This window comes from Chlorocebus sabaeus, chromosome 7 (assembly GCF_047675955.1).
Source record: "Chlorocebus sabaeus isolate Y175 chromosome 7, mChlSab1.0.hap1, whole genome shotgun sequence".
Lineage (NCBI taxonomy): Eukaryota > Metazoa > Chordata > Mammalia > Primates > Cercopithecidae > Chlorocebus > Chlorocebus sabaeus.
This window is the reverse complement of record NC_132910.1, coordinates 51,810,522-51,833,804: the sequence shown is the minus strand read 5'-3', so window position 1 is coordinate 51,833,804 and position 23,283 is coordinate 51,810,522. Positions and strand designations below refer to the sequence as shown.

Below are 23,283 nucleotides of genomic sequence, written 5' to 3'. Positions count from 1 at the left end.
TCACAGTCCCCAAAGCAGTCTTGGTGCTTTTGAATAAGAATTTGTGTCTAATACTTAATAGCAATGCCATTGATGGTGTCTCCCTTAGGAAATCTGCTCTGTGAAACTTTAAATCAATCCAATATTCTGATTCATATATTGAAAAACTGCTCCTGGACAAATTGTTTTGATATAGTTTGATCGTTGGTAATCACAATGCCCCCTGTCATTTTTGATCAGTTGCCCCGGTTTACATTTGGAAGATAACAAGGGATAGATATTAAATGACTTGTCAAGAGTCACAGAGCAAGTCAGAAATTGGCTGTCCTGGTTTCACCCCTGGATTTACTGCCTTGTCTTTTCACTTCAGCAAAGGATAGCTTTAAAGCCATGCACAGTCACCACCAAATGTCAGTTTTATACACACTAATAAAATTCAGAACAGTTTTGAAGCCTGTTTTATTTTGAACACTTGTTCCCCGTGGCCCTTTAGCCTTCAAATGTTGAGTATTACTTTCCTAATGTTGAAAGATAATGGAGAGAGAGGACAGAAATAAACCCTGGCTGAAACTGAAAAAAAAATTAAGTATATCAAGCAATATATAGTTGTGAAATCCTTTACCAGAGGGTTGTCAGGACATACTATATATTATTTTGTGGCCATTTAGAAATAATATAGAAACAACCATTTTTATTTTGCTGACCTAGTTGATTGTAGCCCACAGGCACACAGATAACACTGAACTAAGCCACTGAAGAACTTCCAGGGTTGTGTTGCTCTCCACAGGCCTGTGCACAACCTGAGGCAAAACTTTATTTTCTCACTGGTAAAGCTGGGCTGTAACACCTGCTCTGACTACCTTATAAGTAGTTGTCAAAATCACATAAGATGTTGCATGTTAAAGTATAAGCATTAAACAATAGTAAATAAAAAAGGTAATAATAGATGTTAAGCAGCACCATGTGCTAAGCTGTAACTGCCTTGCAGCACAATAAAATAAGAATTGTTTTATTTTCATTAATCTATCTTATACTTAATATATTTAAGTGCTAAGAATGCATTACTCTTTGTGCTGTTCTTACATGTATATTAAAACTGATTATGACCACCTTCTCAACCACCTTTCATCATTACTCTGCCCAGTGACGAGCCAATTTTAAGGAGACTAGGAGGTGTGTCAGTGATATGGTTTGGCTCTGTGTCCCCTCTCAAATCTCATCTTGTAACTCCCATAATTCCCAAGTGTTGTGGGAGGGACCTGGTGGGAGATGTCTGAATTATGGGAGAGTGTCTTTCCTGTGTTGTTCTCGTGATAGTGAGTGGGCCTCATGAGATCTGATGGTTTTAAAAATGGGAGTTTCCCTGCATAAGCTCTTTCTCTCTTGTCCCCACAGTGTAAGAAGTGTCTTTTGCCTTCACCATGATTGTGAAGCCTCCCCAGCCACATGGAACTGTGAGTCTAATAAACCTCTTTCTTTTGTAAATTGCCTAGTCTTGGGTGTGCCTTTAACAGCAGCTTGAAAACAAACTAATATAGTTGGTGGCCTCAAATCTACAAGTAAGTTACTACTAGAACTATGGAAGTCCTAGAATTTCACACAGAATTTAAGCTTAAGAACATAATGTGATTAAGGTAGGCAAAATGTGGTTCTGTGAGCTAGTTAGGGAATTAGTTTTAAGGCAGGGTTTCTATAGCAATCACACTGCATTTGTGTCAAATGAATAATGTATGCATAATATATTTAATGTGCATAAATGTATATATAATGGTGTATGGAGAATAAAAATTATATATAATCAAATTTTCTTAAAATGCTTTTGTTCATACTCTAGAAGGTGAGAAAAAATGGCAATTGTTCATGTCAAAGTATGTGTTTGGGAAGCAAAAGCTGATAGTGATTTTAAGGGAAATAATGTGATTGTTCCTAACCCCTTGGCATGACCACTTAGTGGGAATTTGTTCAGGCAGATGGTGTTCAGGAATGAGCCTTCTAATTTCCCTTTCTTCTCTTTGTTTCTTCTTTTTTTAAATCACTTTTCTGCTTTATCTTCTCTCTTCCCTTTCACTTCCATTACCCTTCTTCTCTTTCTCTTCCCTTCCCTTCAACTCATTTGAGGCTTTCATTAACAGTCTTTCTCTACCTTCTTCTCATTTCCCTCTCCTGCCTCCTCTTCTCCTTTTCTCTCCCTTTTTCCACTTCCTCCCATCTTTTCCTCACCTCCATCATGTTATTTGGGCTTCTGCCTCAACCTGCTAGACCAACACCCCACTTCCTACTAAACTAGGAGCCTTTCTTCCCATTCTACCTAGATCTTGCCTGAACCTTCCCTGCTTCCACAGCCTGCCTGGCTTCCTATCAGGAAAGGACTTTTTCACTGGAACCACAATACTCATCCTGCTGCCGTGATTCCCTCCACATTGCCCCACTCCCTAGAGGAGATCAGATCCCTTGATCCCAACATTGGCATGAATTACCTCTGACCTCTTTGTCTCTGGGATATAGAGCACTGGTCAGCCTGGATCAACTTTTTCCCATCTATTTCTGACCTGATCCTGCCATTCCCACCCCTTTCCCCAGGGGTCTGTGTCACTGAGGTCCCCACATGCTCGAACTCAGATCTCCCCTAAGTTAAAACATCTGTACTTGAGAGGCTTATAGTCCAATTGACTATAATTTTTCTTATAGTCAAGTTGGCTAGAAATTGGCAACACGGAGAAAAATAAGGGCCAATGTGGGGGTCTAGAAACTAAGAGGAATGCAAAAGAGAAGGGATGAATATGGATTTTGGTGTTCAGAGAAACTTCACAGAGGAGATAGAACCTGAAATCAAATTTAAGTGGATAGGACTAAGCAGAGAAGTTATTAGAAATATATACACAAACAGGAAATTACAATTCAATTTATTATGAAAGAATAAAGGAAGGAAATTCACCTAGCCCGTGGTCTGGGAAAGATCTGAGAAATGTTCCTGGAGGTGATGACATCTAACTTGAGTCTTCAAAGATGTGAAAGTTTTATCAGCTAAGACATTCCAAACAGAAGTGCAATATTAACAAAATTCTAGAGACAAGAAAAATATGTAGATAAAAAGATGTGTGTTACTAGAGGATGAATGTTGAGGCAGGAAATCAATAGAGATTGTCAGAGCAACTCATGGACAGCTTTGCATGCTATGTTAAGAAAGAGGAAGATCCAAAGACCAGGGAGAAGAGACTGGCTAGAGAAGAGTGGGTTTGGGTTGACTTGAATCCAGTAGGAAACTGTGGGGCAGATTTCCACAGGGCACGAGGAGGCAAATACTTGTGAATGGGCTGGTACCCAGATGTCTAGCTCAGGGACTCAGGCTCTGAGAAGCAAAGTAATTTCTGTCCCAGAAGAACAAGGTTCCTTATATACCTGCCAAACTTCATGCTTCTTGGTACAGGGCAAGGGTAGTACCGAGTCCACAGCATTCAGTACTTTCTGCCAATTGGTTTAACTGGGACATGCAGAAACTAACAATACATTTACTTCATTGGCAAAAGAAAAAGGTTCATATAGTAGAAAATAAGATTGAAAAGCATAAGTGATGCCCATATTCTAAAAAGTCCTAGAGGGGCTTAGAAGTTTGAATGTTTTAAATGGAAGTTCATTTGTCACTGGCCTTTCAGCAAAACCAGGACAAACAGCCCTGGACTGAAGATTCTACTGACAATTCTAGTACAAGAAATGTAGTTCCAGGCAAAGCATATTTCCTTAGGTTAAACATATAAAAATCTGAATTTTTAGTAAAAAAAAAAAATAATAAATTGAAGGGTAATATATTTTATCACTATTTTTCACTATAAAATTTATTTACCTTACAAGCTGTATGTTACCACTGTCATCTGCTTGATTTGCAAGCATCCAGCTTAGGTGTCATTTTTCCAGAATAGAGTGTTAGCATGAAAGTACCCCATGCTCATGCCTTCTCCATTTAGTAGGCAAGAAAACTGCCATCTCCACCTTAAATCTCAGGGTTATTTTAAATTAAAGGTAATTAAAACATGCAAGGTATCTTGAATTCCTCAATAGAAATGTGCTACATAACTGTGAGGTTCATATTTTTAAGAATTTAGGCTCCTTTTTAGCAGCCTGACATCTGTCATGAGAAGAGAAAAGGATTGATTTAGACCCAAAGTAAGAGTCATTATGGACAGCAGTATGATCATCTGACTGGAGGTTTCAGAAATTCTTGTTTGAAGGGTAAGAATGCAGAACTGCCACTGCTAATTAGATAGCAATAGAAAACAACAGCTAGGGGCCAGGCACAGTGGCTCATGCTTGTAATCCCAATACTTTGGGAAGCCAAGGTGGGAAGATGGCTTGAGGCCTGAAGTTCAAGATAAGCCTGGGCAATATAGTGAGACCTTGTCTCTACAAAAATTTAAAAATTAGCTGAAAGTTGTGATATGCGCTTGTAGTCCCAACTACTCGAGAGAATGAGGTGGAAGATTTGCTTGAGCCCAGGAGGCAGAGGTGGAAGCGAGCTGAGACTGCCACTGCGCTCCAGCCTGGACAACAGAGGGAGATCCTGTCCGCCCCCCCCCCAAAAAAAAAGAAAAGGAAAGAAAAGAAGACAACACAACAATCACACAAGTTTTTCTGGACTACTAAAGTCCAACAACAACAAAAGTTTTGTCAGTCAAGAATGCCTCCAATTACGGAGGCTGAAAAGTCTCAAGAGCTGCAAGCTGGAGACCCAGGAATGGTGATGATATTCATAGCCTGGGTCCAAAAGCCCAAGAACCAAAAGAGCCAATGAAGTAAGTTCCAGTTCAAGTCTGAGTCCAAAGGGAGGAGACAACCAATTTTCCAGCTCAAAGACTGTCCAGCAGAGGGCAAATTCTCCCTGATTCTGCCTTTTTATTTTATTCAAGCCTTCAATAGATTGGAAGAGATTCACTCTCATTGGGCAGTTCAATCTTCTTCACTCAGTCTGCTGATTCAAATGCTAATTTCATCCAAAAGTACCCTCACATACACACCAAGAATCCCAGAATAATGTTTAACCTAATATCTAAGCACTGAATAACCCAGTAAAATTGGCACATAAAATTAGCCATCACAAATCCACTCCTTGTCAACCACATGCATCTCCTGAAACCATATTTCATCTTCAAATAAAGACAATAACAAAATCATAATTATACTGAACATTATACAAGTATCCTGCGTACAACTGAAAATTCACTAATCCCCACCCCAGAAGAAGAGGTAAAATCCTTGAGTGAGGTTTACTCTTCTCCTTCACCTCATGTAATTCAAATAGTATGATATAAAATTAACAATATTTAAATATTATAATATAAAGGCAATATATCTGATATGGTTTGGCCCTGTGTCCCCACCCAAATCTCATTTTGCATTGTAATCCCCACATGTTGAAGGAAGAACCTGGTAGGAGGTGATTGGATCATGGGGGTGGATTTCCCTCTTGCTGTTCTCATGATAGTGAGTTCTCCCAAGATCTGGCTGTTTGATAAGTGTCCGGTGCTTCCCCCTTCTTGCTGTCTCTCCTACTGCCATGTAAGATATGCCTTGCTTCTGCTTCACCTTCCACCATGATTGTAAGTTTCCTGAGGCCTCCCCACCCATGCAGAACTCTGAGTCAATTAAACCTCTTTTGTTTATAAATTACCCAGTCTCAGATAGTATCTTTACAGAAGCGTGAAAACAGACTAATGCAGATCTTATGGTTCCTGATAAGGAAATAAGAGGAGGAAAAAACAGATTTTTAAATATATGTATGGTATTTGTAACAAAATAAGAAAGAATACTCATGAAAATTTAGTCCTCATTTCTGCAACTGGTCACATGGTCATAGCTGGTATTTATAACTACGTTCCACTACCCATTCTGTATTCCCTTTGCTTTCTCCAAGGCCCTCAATTGGTCATGGTTCTTGACCTGGTGGGGTTGCACAAGCATTAATTCCTGAAGCATCTTGGCCATTAACAGTCGTGCCTGAATTAGGTTGTTGTAGTTTTCCATTGACCTGAATCACAAAGCATGGTAATACTAAGAAATGCCCAAAGGGATCTCCTGTATTCCAAGCATACTCTTCTTTACCTTCATTGTGGAATAGTAGTCAAATTTCCCCTTGGTAGTCAGGGTCGATCACCCCAGCCAGCACAGTAACTTCTTTCTTTGCCTGTTGATTCAGAGGCATGGTGAACCTTCCAATTCGATATTATTGTGCCTCCTGGTGGCAACATTTCTACCTCTGGAACTTCAGACCTCTAGGCCAGCAGAGCATAACGTCATAGAAATAGGAAGCAAAAAAATTGCTAGTGAGTCACTAAGGGTAGTAGTGAGCTGTGCCACTCCATTTCCACCCCTTGATTCTTGTACTCCATGAATCCTGACTATAGGACAAATAGATCCATATACTGGACACTGATTCAAAGCACATACAGCATATACAGCCTTCTTGAGATGCTTGCTCCAGGTCTCCAAGGTATCACTACATAACTGGCACTGTACCTGAGTCCTCAAAAGGCTGTTCCACCATTGTTTCAAGCTAGCTGCCTCAAGATGATGGAGAATGTAGTAAATCAGTAAACCCCATAAGCACAGGCCTATTTCCACACTTCTGTTGCTGTGAAGTGAGTTCCTTTATCAAAAGCAATTCTGTGTGGAGTACCATGACAGTGGGTAAGGCATTCTATAAATCCACAGATGGTAGTTTTTGCAGAAGCACTATGTGCAGGGATGGCAAATCTATATTCAGGGTAAGTGTCTATTCCGTTAAGAACAAAACAGTGTTCCTTCCATGAGGGAAGCAGTCCAGTGTAATCAATCTGCCACCTGGTAGCTGCCTGCTCACCCCAGGGAATGGTGCCTTCCTCTCAAGGAAGAGAGAGGTGGGGGGGGGGAGAGAGAGAGAGAGAGAGAGAGAGAGAGAGAGAGAGAGAGAGAAAGGAAGGAGAGGGGAAAGAAAGGAGGAAGAAGGAAGGAAGGAAGGAAGGAAGGAAGGAAGGAAGGAAGGAAGGAAGGAAGGAAGGAAGGAAAAAATTTAATTTTTTAATATTCCAGACAAATTTTTGCTATGTTTCAGAAAAAAGGACCACTTTCTGGAGAAATTTATGTCCTCCCAATTTTGTACTTTTGACCAAAATGAATTTTCTTCCCCTAACATCCATATGCCAGTCCTGGCAAAGGATTGCTATTGGCCCACCTTGAGTCATGACTCTACCCATTGGAAGCATCACTTTGGCCTAAGATGAAAGGTACCAGGATTGCTCAGACCTGGGTCACATTTCCATGAGTACAGCAGGAAAGAAGATGGGGTGCTATCAATCATAGGCAAATACTCTGATTGAAAATATGTTCATAACCACATGGAAATGTGGAGGAGAGTGGTTTCCCAAAGAAAGGGATGTTGGACAAACCAAAAATAATAGATGCCTATTGCTATGGCTTTGAGTCTCCTTTTATTTTTTTCTTCATGTTAATAAAATTATACTGTTTGACACTTGTTCATGCTCATTTTTATGGATATTTAGTTCAATTTTATTCTTAATATAAAGGTAGCTCCAGCTAAATGTGTATAATGTACAATGTCAAATAGCTAGAAAAGTAGCCCTGTTAATCATCGTTATAGGATTCAAGGCAAATAGCTGTACTCACTAAAACAAGCACCATGATATAGATGGTAGCAAGGAACCGTAGAAAGGCCGTGGGATTGAAATTGAGCTTTGTCTCTTATTAGCCGGTGACCTAAGCAAGTGGCTTAACATCTCTGAACTTGCTTCCACATCTAGAAATAATGGTAATATTAATCTCACAGGATTTTTATCAGATTATGAAAATCCAGTGGGAATGTTTTAGCATAGCATCTGTGACATAGTGCTTGGTAAACATTGCTTCTTTGTCCCCAACATCTATACATCCACCCACCAATGGCTTCTCATTCTTGTTGAAAAGTTCAACTGGGGGAGTTTAAAGGAAAAATTGGCTAAAGTGATTTTTGGCATATGTGACCTCCCAAGCATTTCTGAGAAGCAATCAGATAGAATTCAAGATAAGGATAAGACAAAGCCCGGTGGCCCTGCATGTCTAGCAGATGTAGTCTCAGAGAGTAAGATATGGCCGGAGAACCAGAAGTATTTCAGCAGCCTCTGGGTAAAGGTAGAAGAGTAGAATAGATATCATAGTATAAATATTGCTCAGCCTAAATGTCACCTGCTCAGAGAGGCCTTCTCTGACCATCTAACTTAAAGGAAATCTCCTAGTTTATTTATTGCTCTATCCCCAGGGCCTAGAACGGTGTCCGGCCAGTAACTGACACTCAATAAATACATGTTGAATCAAAGGATGAAAGAAAGGCACAGGAGAGAGAAGCAGAGAGAAAGAAATGCTTTTGATTGAAGTCAGGAAACCAAATTGAAGTATATAATGAAGACTTAAACTATATGCTAGAAATATTTTTCAGCTAAAAAAAAGCATCTGGTGAATCACTGACTTACTCTTCTGACAGTTTAATCTTAAAGAAGGGTAAGTATGTGATAAAAGGTGGTTTCAGGTATGAAGGAAATAATTAGTAGATCTAATTTAAAAGCAAACTTACTAAAATAAGTGATAGTTAACTTGCACAATTGTACTCAGTGAATTCTTATTTCAATTCCAAAAGAAAAAAAAAATGTGGTACTCCGGAGGGAGGAGAACTGAAATCTCTCCCATCTCTTGTTTTTGTTTTTTGTTTTGTTTTGTTTTTATGACTGTGTGTACTCATCTCACATCTATTAGTAGAAAATCATCCCAAGATCATTTGCTTTGTACCTCCTATGGGCTAGATGGCATTCTACTCTTATTTTGGGAAGTGATAATTATTGCCCCCACATTACAGGTGAAAAACTGAGCTTCAAAGTGGTAAAATGACTTGTCTAAGGTCATGCAGCTGAGGTGGGGTGGGGCATGAGATTTAAGCCCAAAGCTGTCTAACTGAAAGCTTAAGACATCTTTCGTTATGAAAAATAAAAATATACTACCTCTAAGAAATAAGCATCATTCACTCAAACCTATAAAATACCTTATTAAATATCAAAAGCCTAAACACTAGTAAGAACTTTACCAAGGTTCTCTACATAACATTATTGAAAAGTTTTCTTTAATGAAATGCTTTTATTTTTATTCTGTTTTTCAACTGACTTCTATTATAATATTCAAAGTACATTTCCATAGAAAGACTAGGCCCAGGGCATAATAAAAACATTCTTACTCAAACAGAACTCTTTTAAAAATCATGTTCCAGATACAGTTGATGTATAATGATAAAATATTCATGTAAACCAAGTCACACAATTCATACAAAGCACAGAAATCATATTTATGTCTGGCAAAGTTCAACGTCCTAAAAAAGAAAACAAAGGATAGAAGGTCACTGCCTTCAAGTCACTCTTCTATGAAATCCCTTTACCAAGATTCCACATGTAGCTTTGATTGTTGATACTGCTCTGTTTCAAAGCACATATAGAAGCTGCTGGTTTCTAAAAATAAATGAGTTTTGTTGGGCTGCAGTGGGAAGGAGACAGTAAAAATCCAGAGGCAGGAATTCAAAATAAGTTGAAAAAAGTCTAATGAGGAAACTGATTTCCAGAAACACACAGCTAAGAGCATCTAAAACATCACTCCTAAGAGTCATCAGGCAATATGCCAAGTTTGCTCTTTATTTAATACATTCATAGAATCGTTGCATTTTAATGCCCAGAGGCAAGCGGAAGCTTTCACCTCTTATTTTTTTATGCAGACTGAAAACCTGGTAAGGTTAAGTCACTCACTCAGTGCAGGACAGTTGGTTAGAAGGAGAGCCTTCTGAGTTGTTCCATTAGAGTAGTATCTCTTTATAAGATTTACTTTTACAAACTATTTAATAAAAACTGTATTTTGCATAGCCTAAGCATAGTAGGATACGTTAGCAAATTAACAAACCACTATAAATAATAATTATGCTTTCATCAAGTTGTTAAAATAAAATGTTATCTAATAAAAAATTCTTTTGAAAAAATTTGAACTCTAGAATAAAGATGCTTGGTGAATCTATCAATAAACAAATTGAATTTGAAACTAAGTCGTCATGCTTGTATTAGCAAGATTCAGCAGTGGGATTTAGAGCAATCAACTTTATACCCAGATAGAATAAAAGGGACTGTGGAGGAGAATTCAGAAACAGCTAGGATATTATTAGCAAAATACTTATTTAACAGAAGTGTGCCAGTTGGCACAGGATACACAGGGACCAATTTGGAGTGGAAAACAAGAAAGGATCAAAGTGCCATGGAAAATGGGAGCGAATGTGAAAGAGCTGAGATGAATCCATACAGCATAACTCATTTCCCTCTATTGGCAGCTTTTCAGGACCAGCATAACATGGTTCTGTCAGTGGACATGTCCAGCAAGGGTTGAAAAAATGAAACACTTCTACAGCCCTGCCAACCTACATTTAAAAAAAAAATTAAAAACCACTCTGACAATGCCCTTGGGAATGTGAGTTTCCAAGAGTCAAGAAAGCACGGAGCTGAGGTTTCTACTTCATACCTTTTTTCCTTTGCTGTGTTTGCTGCACAGACTGGACACACAGTTACAGCAGAAGGATCACAGAATAAATTGACAAATTCTATGCTATGTTCCTTAAATTTTGAAAGAGTTTCTTTTTCATACACATTGGCGGCATTTGTATTATTATTTTATTTCTTTGCAATTTCATATTGGACTTTGACATAAAATGGTTTCCTTTTTTCTTTTTTTTTCTTTTTTTTTTGCCAGCAACAGAACTTGGTCAGCTGCCACTCTGAAATAGTTCCACGTGATTTCTCCCAACTATTTATAATGTGATCCAGTTTTGGTGAAAGGAAAGAGTTCATGATCCTTTATTGTTGTAGCTTAGGGAAAGTGGTTTGCCAGACATGGAAAGTTTCTGACCCTTAAGGAACCTCATAATGGGTAGGTCAAGTATCTGATCCTTAGAGTGAGTAACAGAGTGTTGGGAACAGGGAAAGATCTCTTGGAAGGTAAAGTTAAAAGAAGAGTACTGTAACTGCTGATTACTGCATCAGACTGGGACTCTGTACACAGCTGCACATTGGACCTCGGCTTCCTGTACCACTGGGGGGTAATTAGCAAGAGGAGTGAGGTGCGAAAACACTAGACCCTAGCACACTAGTCACCTGCCTGGTGAGCATTAATTAATCGCACTGAGCCTTAATTGTAGCATCTAAATATGATAATAAACATTAACATTTTCAAGGCTGTTATTTGATAGGGAAATGTCTGTGAAAAAGTTCTTTGCAAATTATAATGTAATATACATTATAATTATTAGCTATTAATGTTATCAAGCAAATTTGTATCATTTATCAGTACACACAGACACACACACACACACACACACGAAGCAGGGATGGGGGAATCTAAGTTACTTCATTATTTTAGTATATGTTGATTTGCCTACCACATGTAACTTAAAGTAGTCTTATATTACGTTATGTATATTATGTTATGTATTCTATGCCTCTGATAAGATGCAAAATGAATTTGTCTTCGATGAAGTTGAGGAATATTTTCACTGGCACTAACAAAGAAGTCATCATGATTCCACACACAGTATTCCCTTGACTGGTAACAGAGTTGGAAACTTAAAGTAGGTGGAAGAGCAATTTGGGGGTCTACATCATCTCCTTAATGCTGCAATATCTGTTTAGAAAGGGAAATTTACATAGAATAACAAATACACATTGTATAATTCCACTTACATGGGGCACACAAAGTAGTCAAATTTAGAGACAGAAAGCGGAATAGTGGTTACCCGAAGATGGGGTAGGGAGATTGTTGTTTAATGATTGCAGAGTTTCAGTTTGGGATAATGAAAAGTTCATTATTTGGGATAATGAAAAGTTCTAGACATGAACAGTGGTAAATGTACTTGATGCCAACGAACTATACACTTAAAAATGATGAGAATGGAAATATATTTTTTATATATGGAAATATATTTTAGTATATTTTACTAAAAATTTTTAAAAGAAAATTTTATTTCAGATATTTTGGCCACTTCATATTAAATAACTGATTTGATTCAGGTTTTTACAGATTTGTTAAATGCACAGTACTTAATGATCTACATCAAGTTCTATCACATGACAGTAAGAAAAAGAAAACAATTATTAATGAAAATCTTTTATCTTATTATTACTTCTGGATTGGCATACAGCCATAAGCAAATTTTAAAAAGACCAAATTGTCCACATTTTACTAAAATGTAGCTTTATTGTATCTAAGTACACTGTGTCCCCATGAACGGAGTGGAGACAATTTCATCAGCTATAACTGAGTCCCAAATACTATAAACTCATAGAGAAAAAAATGTCATTAGTAGGATACATAATTCAACATGGGACTCAGTGCAAAAAGAATACTTGTATCGCACAGCTTATATCAAAGGTAAATATATACATAATAAAAACTATAATGAATCTAAAGAAAAAGTTTGATATTAACAGTAAAGAAAAAAGCAAAGGGAATTTTAGGCATATAAAAGGATCGTAAATATGAGGCAAATTTCAAAATCATACATAGAAAATGATTAACTTTGTAACTTCATCACTAGAAATTAGAAAATAGATAAAACATGGAAGATATCCTGTATTTGATCTTAGACAAAAGGCCAAGAAGCAATGCAATATATCCTGTCTGCTATTCAAAATCTAAGTCAGGCCAAGTGCAGTCACTTATGCCTGTAATCCCAGCACTTTGGGAGGCCGAGGCGGGTGGATCACCTGAGGTCAGGCTTTCAAGACCAACATGACCAACATGGTAAAACCCCGTCTTTACCAAAAATACAAAAGTAGCTGGGTGTGGTTGTGCATGCCTGTCATCCCAGCTGCTTGAGAGGCTGAGGCAGGAGAATCACTTGAGTCTGCAGGCAGAGGTTGCAGTGAGCTGAGATCCCACCATTGCACTCCAGCATTGGCAGTGGGCAACATGAGTGAAATTCCATCACGAAAAAAAAAAAAATTACTATGGCAATGAAGCTGAATTAGTATCCTCTAGTTCAAAACAGAAGCTAAACAAGATCTGGTAAAATTAAAGGTGTAATGTCTTAGCTGGAAGAGAAAAAAATTGACAGAGGAAACTAGTTGAAATTAACTCAATTCCTTGAAAAAGGGGTTATTCAATAACTATGTCTCTAAAAGCAAACTCATTCCCAATCTTACAGTTGTCATAGTAGATTTTGTGAAATACTGGAAATCTCCAATGCCCTTACTGAATAAATGGAAAAGTCAGATTGTTTTCTTCTGCAAAATAGTGACTTATTTCATAAAAGCATGATTTCAATATAAGCAAGTTGTTTATTTCAGTGCCAATAAGTGCCTTGAAGTCTTTCCTTTTCAATAAACAATACCTGCTCAAATAGCTCAATTTTTTAAATCTCTGAACTGGGCAACAAGTTGTAGATTGTTTCATTCAAGGCTCTAATACCCTTTGCTAAATACTGAAAGAAGTTTTATCTCTGAGCCCTTGGACCTCTTACAGCATGGTGGAGCATTAGCAACAACTAAGCTGCATCAAGGCTCGCCAGACAAGAGTTTCAGAGGCAGCCTCCCAGAGAGCAGGGTGATTTCCTCCAATTCTTCCCAGCACACACATCTCTGCCACCTAAATTCCGCTTCCCTTGTTTCCTTTTACCTTTGCTCAACAAACATGGTAGCTTGGTCTCAAAGGAACAACATTTCATTTCTTTTCTAATCCTTTTTTCCCAGTGTTTATACCCTTTTCTGAGTTGCTATTAAGGTAGCTATGCCAATTCTAGCTCTTTGGTTGTTTCTTGTTTGTTATTTCACATTGGGAATTGGATTTATTGATCCAGCAACTACCAGCAAAGCCAGGAAAAAAGTGAAAGTTCTATTGATTTTCTATTTTCTTCTAACATAACTAGAGATGTTTTTCTTCTTCCAAGAATTTAAAATTCAAAAATTATCTCAAGTCTGAAATACTTTTTATATACTTATGTAAACATATATTATAAATAAACTTACAAATATACTTACATATTATTCCTAAGTATACTTTTACATTTTAGTTTTTATCATAGCTGATTATTTGCATTGGTCAAATGAGATGCACATTGTATCCTATCTGAGATACACAGACCTTTGTACACACAGGTATACACACGTGTGTGTGAACACACATACTACACACTTATCTTGGTTTTAAGTCCTTATTATGCTCTTGGGAAATTCTAACAAGACTTTCCCATAAATCCAACTCCGGTAAGTTATGCTAACAAAAGACAGTGTGTTAATGTAAATATGCATCTACAGAGTGTTATGAACTCACTCATGAGGCATTCTCAATCATAAACAACCATATTATCTTTCAACATTTGTTGCTAAAATGTACAGTAGTAAGTAACACGCACAACACACACACACACACACACACACACACACACACAAACCCTAAAGGAATGAGAACATTTGGCTTATGTAAAGAGTAAACAGATTTTTCAAATATATTATTTCTCAAAGAAATAACCTAGAATGTGAGAAATGAATGGAAAGAAGCATGCTTATTAATGTGTTTTCTTTTTCAAAATCCTGAAAACCAGCCATATGTTCTACATTATGAATATGCAGATGGTCTCAATGCAGTTATTTTTTTTCTCTAATTAAAACCATCAGAGTAAAATAATGCAGTCGTTTAGGAAGCTGATTCAGCTGGGTCTCTTTTTCCCCTTCTCCAAAAGTGTGCCAAAGCCTCTCCATGTTTACATAATTTGGGAATTCTTGCTGTTAAATGAAAAAGAGAGACAAGCAAAGCAGCAGGAAGGGTCCTTGATTCTTGTGTTCTTTGTGGCAAATTATGCACTTTATGAAGCAAATACATTTCACAGATAGATTTCTCTTAGATACTTTTGTAAAGAACCCACCTTTCGCATTTCTTAAGCAATAACTTCACTGAATTCAGCACCCTGAGTGATCCAGCATGATGTTGAAATTGAGTGTATCAGGTTAACCTGTCAGCCTGCCTGCATGTACCCTTAACGTCAGTTGTGAACTAAATGTGTCAACGGGGCTTAGCTAAATTGCTCAAGGTAGAGGTTTGACATTCTAGTATAATGTGCCATCTACTCCTCTTTGAGGAAAATTGGGATCGACATGGAGGACAAGTATATGAACTATTACTATACTTGTGCTTCATCTGAAAACAATTCTAAAAAAAATTATGTTTCAGGCTTTTTATCTTCCACATATATAGTTTTCATTCCTCTGGCCCTTTAGCAACCACAGCTGCTAAAAATCAAGCAACTGTGATTTTTTAAAGGCATTTGATTTTTTTAAGGCATTATTAGAAAGGCAACCCTAAAGGTAAGTAAATTAGCCATGTGAAGGTTATATTAACTTTAAATTCATATTATTACCTTGTTTGACACCATCATTCTGATAAAACCCTTTTCCCTTAGCACATATTTGTGTTGGGAAATTGTGATACTCAATCTTCGTAAAAACAGTAGTTAAAAAAAATAAAAGCAACTGTAAGGGAAAGAATGTTGATGAAGATACCACTCTTATAAATCACTCTCTAAGAACCTTATTTTCTTTAACCTACCAAACTTGATAGCTGAACTCATCATTGCTACAGCTTTGACTACCAGAACAAAATGGTAGCCAAGGAACAGCCCAATGAAATGGGGCAAGATGAAAATTACATATCCATTCATCTGGAGAATGGCCTTCTTTATAGGAACTTTAAATCCTTCAATGCAAAAGTTTTTTTTATTTAAAATAAAATCTTACTTTAGCTGAGTACAATGAAAAGAACTAAAGGAAAGGAGAAAAGGGTGGAAAAGGAGGTGAGAAGACTATACTAGATGTAAACTTGATGTTCAACCAATGTTATCTAAATGTTGGCATAAACACAATTCCAAATCTGCAGGGAACATAATGGGAAAAGTCTGATTTTTTTTCTGCCAGGAAGCACTCAGAGGGAAAGGAAACATTCTGCATAATAAAATATTCCCTCCCCTTTTCAGACTTTACTAGTCTGAACGAGAATTATTTATTACATAAATCATCATAAAGTTATCAGAGAAAATTGGAGCTACGATGATTGTAAGTCTATTTGAAAAGATGTGTTAGTTGCCTCCTGAGTGCTGTATTTGACAATCAGAGGATTTCGATAGGTGGTGGTGGAGCTGCTACAGATACAACTGGGAGGACAGAGACCCAAGGCATTTTACAAATCTTAGTCTCTTACTTAACTGCTTGTGGGGGTTATTAAGCTCTTGCTTCCAACACACCTTTCTGTATCTTGTGTTCCTGAGGCTGGGGCTCTACAGCCCACAGTTCTGCTTTGACAGCTGATTCCATTAGACTTTACCAGTAGGCAATAGGGGAAAGGTGAAGGCTGCAGGAGGAAGAAAACATCTCTTCCTACTTCTCTGCTTCTTGAATTTCATTTGTTTCCTGTTCCTCTTTGCCTTTGGCTTACCTAGCAATACTTCTTCAGCCCAGCAACAGCAGTTCCTCCAGCGGCAGAAGTCTGAAGTTCTAGCATTCACAGAACCAGCCTCATGGTGTCACTTCACAGATTCTAGAACAAGTATGTTCTCCCAAGACTCCAGCACCAGTCGAACAGTACCCATTCTCAGATGTCTGTGCCCCAGCTGCACAAGGCCCCCTCCTTTAAACTTGGAGACACAAACACCAGGCTGCATCTACACTTGGGAGGCCCTTTCTCCAAGACTCCCTGTCTAATTAACTCAATTATTTCCCTTTGTTCTCCCACCTTTAAGGTACTAGCTGCCTCCTACAGGTGTCACCAGCCACATCATTTACAGAGCCCAGTGAAAAACAAAAATGTGTGCTCCTTGTTCAAAAATTATTAAGAATTTTAAGATGGCAGCAGCAGAGCATTAAACCAAGCATATGACCTGTGTTAACAAGGAAACTGTGCAAATGCAGGGGCCACAAATCCGTGAAACCAGCCCTGCTGACTCAGACTACCTCCAAAAAGGTATATGGCAATGTACCTTTTTGGCATTTTCAGTGCTTTAATATAAAATTAACAATTCATAACATTGAAAAAAGGTATGGTTTCTATCTCAAGACTGGACCCTAGTCAAGACACTCTTCCGTACCTTGTAGTAAAGGAGTGAAAAAGAGAACTCAGGACTCAAGTTCTCACCCTCTTATCAGTGTTCACATGATCAATGCTCAGAAGTCTATAATTTAAGTCATTCCTAACTCATTTCATCCCACAGTTGTGTCTGTTTCCTAGCAGTATATCTGCCAATGTTCTGAACATGGTAGTACATGGTACTGAATTAATATAGGTGCAAGTAATCTATCTCTATATGGTGTTTACTCCCCTGGTAATTAATTTAAACAGAAAAAAATTAATAGATGAAAACTACTTAGAATTCTTTAAATTCCTCAAAGTCCTAAGTAATTTTGAAATCAGATCTTGCAGTAGTAAGCATAATCATCAATGATTGTTTCCCATTCTATTGCATCATTTCTCTTAACCTCTTTTAGAGGAGAAAAAGAAAGCAGAGAAGGAAATGTCTTTAGACAACAGAGACAAATCGAAGGGCTATCAACTGTGAACCTGAGCTCCCTTAAGGAGAGAGTGCTCTAGACAAGCATTCTCAGCTGAAGACTCTGAAGAGTGGAGCATCCTCAAGTCTCAGCTATTAAAAATAAAATTTTACTCAGTAATGGGAGAGAAAAGCATCTAACACTTATGCTACAGCTATTGTATGATTGAGTACAGCTACTCTACACAACTTCAGCGTTTTGTCAATAAGTATTCGGTACTACCCTACAACTACCACTTACTGAATACTTACTATGTGTCAGGTCCTGGAGTAGACATTTAAACACAGATTTTCTTATTAACCTCATATCAACTCCAAAATGATATTTTCACGCCCACATTCATAACGAAAGAACTAAAGTTTAGATAGATTCAGAAATACACAGATGGCCATGCTTAATAGTAACTCTAGATAGCATGACATAAGATTTGTCTTGATTTCTTCTAGAAACAAAACCAAATTCCCCTAGATGTTTTTACAACATTCCCAGAGCCATTGTTATTAAACTAATCTTTGGGGCAATTGTTTCCCTTAGAGATGAATTAACTTAGTAGATCACTAAGGGATCCTTTCCTCAAGGTAGTATCATGCCTAGATAAGTGGAGACCACCTAGGGCACTAACAGTATTAGGTCAGCCTCTAACCGTCTAATACCTACTTGGGTCACATACACAGAAGGTAGCACTAGAAACGCCAAGAACTAACTTAATAATTTAGAGTCAGGTGGGCCTCTGAATGACATCACAATCAGAAAAAAAATCTAGAAAAACTTAGTTCATTATGCAGATATTTTCATATATCTGGCTGTCTGATATTATGGAGACAGACTGTCTGAACACTTTTATGAGTTATTTAGCTTTTATTTAGCTATTTGGCATTAGCCTGTACTTTTCCATACAACTACTTGGCCAAGCTCCTTAGCCATCCCACAACTTTTATGGGTCAAAAATAATTGTGTGTGTGTGTGTGTGTGTGTGTGTGTGTGTATATAAACCCCATTTCCTGTTACCCTTTGCTTGCCTACTAGAGTTCATATGAATGAAGAATTTACAATTTTGTTGCTGTAAATAATGATGTTAAACATAAAGGTAAACATATGGTTTGGGATTTGCATCTGAATAAGCACGGAAAACATAACTGGAAAGTGTTGGTGGGTGCTGAATTATCTGGCTACAGGAGTGGGTAGTCCATTCAGGAAGGCTTGGGCAGCTTTACCTCTACAGATTCCTAAATCTGCAAATCTATTTAAAATCCAAAGCAGAAAAACTACATATCCAATCAAGCACAGTGAGCACAATTTGGAGTCTTTCTCTACTAAACACATATGCTTTAGAAATATAAAGAGGGTAAAGAAAAAACCTGCAGAGTTTCAAAACTCAGGAAAAATGCCCACAAAGGCTAGTCTTATTATGCAGACTGATGGCAAGCAAGGGGATCATTAAAAGCAACTCAGTGCATGCAGGAAGCCTTGTTTCCCAAAGACCTGTAAATAATAATAATCTGAGGGAATTCAACATTGGGCTGAGTCAACAGACACTTCTCCCCGCTGTTCACCGATTGGTTGAATATATTTGCACTTATTTAACATCAGCAAACTTCTCAGTCTAAAATGGCTTTTCAAAATATGCAGCTCTGTTCAGACTTTAATAATATACCAAAGTTGCCTATGGTAAAAGCCTATGCTATATTATCTGAATTTTTTTAACGTAGTGACTATATTTGTAATTATCCCTTCACATATTGTACTCTCAGTTATGAGCAGCACCATTTACTCTTTAATAGCAGCCTTGCTACAAGAGCACTTACATTGACATTAGCATCTACCCTACAGAAATACTTCTGAGAGGTGTACATGCTTATATTTACTCATGTTCATCTAACCACATAACTAATGCTCTAGAATGTGCCAAAAAGCACGTGTGTGGGAGGGAGTAAGAGAGGGAAAATGAAAAAAAAACGGGTTCTAGAATAACCCCTAAAACTAATACAGCATTTCTCTTATCCTAGGTTCTGGTCTAAGCACTTTAAGTATGACTTCATTTAGCATTTACAGCACCCCTAGGAGGTAAGTACTATTATTATCATCCCAATTTTACAGTTAGGAAACAGAAACAGAGGGATAAAGTAGCTTGCCCTAATTTACACAAATGAGTAGTGGAACTGTGATTCAAACCCCGGCATGCTCTTAATTATAATGTCATGTGTTGTCTTGTTAAAAATAAGAATCTTTTAAAAGATTATCCCAGGAGGATAACAACACAGATGGCTGAAGTCTATAATCAAGAAGGAACCAAAATAAAAAAATTTAAAACCTGCTTCTCATTATCTTACATGATAGATGATAGATGGATAGAGTACATAGATAATGCATACATTTATATACGAAAAGTAGGAAGTACCTTCATAATTTTGAGGAAAACTGAGTCAGAGAACAGTATATTTAAGGAATTAATTCTTTAAAATAGAAAATAAATTTTTTAAATCATGATATTACATATCAATTGTAATGAAATACCCCAAAGAGAGCAAAGCACGGGAGGAATTTTATAGAAAACTGCAAAATCGGGCTGAATAACTCTTAATTAAGTCCTACATACTCAAAACCTCAGGTTTTTATTTGAAAAAATAAAAGTTATTTTTTAAAGCATCTACCACCCATCTCTGCTACCCATCTGTACCTTTTTTGTCACATGTCATTAAAACTTGGCTGTAGGACTATTTCTATTTATTATGTGCAGTTCAATTCAGCTAACAGTTTGGGGGCTTCTGGTATGAGAATTTTATCTAGTGCTATGAATCTGACATGTTTCTGCTCTCTTTTAGGAGTTCACAACTGAGAAGGAAGAAGAAAGGCACCAAATAACACTGAAAACAGGTGCACTGTGATAAGTGCTAGTCTACAGAAACAGCAGCAGAAGGGTGAAAGCCAAGCAGGGCATCTGAAAAGTCTTATGGGACAGTTGAGATATGAGATTCAGGATGTCATGGCTAGAAATATGGGAAAAGGGCATACAAGGGAGAAGCATATGAGTGATGCCAACCAAACTAAGTGCAGTCTAGGGAGAAGGAAGTGGTCGGCCGGACTCTGAGAAGCTGGAGCATGGATTGTGGCATTGTCAGTTGGGTCAAAGACATAACCTAGGAATAGACTGGAGAAACTCATGTCCTTATCTAATGAAGCTGTGTTTTTCCCAAATACCAGATAGAAAAGAATGAAACATAAAAGCATGTGATTCCTTCTAATCATCTAACTCTTTCCTGAAAGTGAGAAATAGCTAAACAAAAGCAATAACAATAACAAGAACTATATAATCCTTCCTTCACTGATTCCACACACATTTTCAGTGGAATTGATTCCCAGAAAGTGAGGCAATGAACCAAGAGTCAGTAGAACCAAGGTCTAGCTGTGGTAACTTTAATTGTTCACAACATAACCTTGGGTCAACCTGGGTAACAGTTTCCTTAGCAATAATACCAGTCAGCTGGATTTGCAGAAAGAGCCTGCTGAATCCCACCGTTTCTATGGAGTTGTCTCAGAGAAGGTAAGAAAAAGCACAGCCTTCCCTCCACCCGCTCAGTATATTTGGGCTTCTGCAAAAACTTTCACTTGAAGAAAATGTTCTAAACTTTACAAACCATTCGAGAAACACCTGACTACATCACCTCTAAGATTCCTTTAGCTTTTGCGTGCCATAAATCCATGCTATTTCTTTTGTTCATATAACTTAAAGGTGCATTTCTCACGAACACCCAAATATGCACCATATATATGTTCATGTGCTCTTGTGAATGCATTTGATAAGGCCTAACACGGGATCCAGTTTTGTTTCTTCGTCTAACAGGCTATTGGATATGTTTTCTCATATTTGCTAATGGACATATAGGCAGGCAAATGAATACTCTGTAAATGCAGAGCATGATTTGTGGTATAAAATAATAGAAACCAAGTAAAACTTCCTATGGAAAATGAGTTTTTGACTTAGTCATTGTCCAAGAAGTTCTTGGTGTCCCGAAAAATGCAGGAGATTAACCAGGCTGCTGGATGCCAAATTTGCCAAATCTCCTGTCTTGCTCCATTAATCCCTCAGTGACTCAGAGAATGTAGTTCTTAGCAAGTTGTCTAGTCAGTAAAATGGCCAGCATACAATGATACGTGAACAGTAACTAACAAGGATGAATGATTCTTCTTGACTTCCTAAGCAAGTGACTTGGGCAAGGTCTAAGGAAGAGTTAACACTAAGGCCAGCCTTAGGCCTGACATGAATTGTTGGGTTCCCAAATTCCAGAGAATAGATTGGTTCCAGTCAAGTAAGAGAGATAAAGATCTGTTTTGTGCAAGAGTATGCCATATTCAAAATTGAAAATCTAAAGATGAATTTTGGAATTTCCCCCACTACGTGACCCCTAACTCCCCACAGCTCTGCTTCCCAGCACCCAGTGCCTTGTGCATTTGGCCAGCTCTCAGATCCCATAGCAGCTAAGACTGACCATCCAGGCCTTTTATTTTATTTATTTAATTTGTAGAAGTGCTCATTGCTCCACACCTTTGCACATCTCCCTTTTTCCAGCACAAAGGCCACCTGAGCTACATCCCACTGCTTAGGACTGCTCTCTGTTAGCTTTCAGACAGGAAATGTGACCAGCACATCTGAGTTCATGTTTCATGGTGTTAGTGAAACTTGTAACCTATCCAGGAAAGAATTAACCTGGCATCATGTGAGAGGTTCTACCAACTAGTTCTGACCATCCTGAAAACAAGAATCTTAACTGCACTAATTGCCAGGAGGGCTCTAAGAAAATCTGGAAGTTCTCTTTATTTTGAACTTAGTGAGTAACAAAAGGAAAAATGGATGAGCCTTAAAGGATTGAACCTAAACTAGAATTAGATACATATTTATTTTATTATACAACTGACTTAGGCAAAAATGCAGTCAGCAGATCATAAAGGATGCACAACAGGGGTTGTGAGGTATATTTCCAGTTCCTCATCGGCAAGAGTCAGTGAAAACCCTTTGTCAGGTGTGACCGAGAGAATGACTTCTGTACTATCACATCCTGCTAATCTTCCACACATCATCTACTCCTGTCCTACACCAGACTGCCTGGGAATGGGTACATTCTTATATCCCTATTGCTAAACATAGTCTCTGTATTTGCTCAAGGTTCAGATTTTAATAGAAATATTTTAAGCAGTATTATTGTTAAGAGACCGTGTTTACCTCCAATATGCGGCTCTTGTTGTTCCCTACTTCTTTCAGGAATGGTGTGCATTTGTGGCTCGCACCCATCTGCCATCTCCCAACTGCACTTAGCTTGCTGCCCGATTAACATTACTGCTGTACTGGGATACTGGTGAAAATTATAGTCCATTTGTTTTCATAAGAGTGGGAATATTCAGTGTCAAGGCATATTTTTTAAATGAATTCTCCTCTGGAGCAGAAATGTTGAAACCATAAAGGTTCTATTGTGATGTTATTAAATCTCATTAGGCTTCTGTGTAACATGGATAATTCCTGATACTATATACAGTTGCTTCCTTAATATGCCACTTCGATGTTTTAAAGCCACTCAAAATAATATTCCACACAAAAAAGCTTGAATTCCATCTCATTTTTCAATACTGGTTCCTCCCATTCCTTTTCCACATCATCAAAATCGCACATTCAACCAGTAACTAAAGT

At 37.7% G+C, this 23,283-nt stretch overlaps 1 long non-coding RNA gene across 1 annotated transcript; it reads left to right on the top strand.

Annotated features, from left to right (window-relative positions):
- The first annotated feature begins 1,164 nt into the window (after positions 1 to 1,164).
- Positions 1,165 to 20,892, top strand: LOC140712088 (uncharacterized). The gene is made up of 3 exons (XR_012093541.1): positions 1,165 to 1,433; positions 19,610 to 19,667; positions 20,426 to 20,892. It is a non-coding gene; the product is annotated as an uncharacterized lncRNA (long non-coding RNA).
- Positions 20,893 to 23,283: the final 2,391 nt, after the last annotated feature.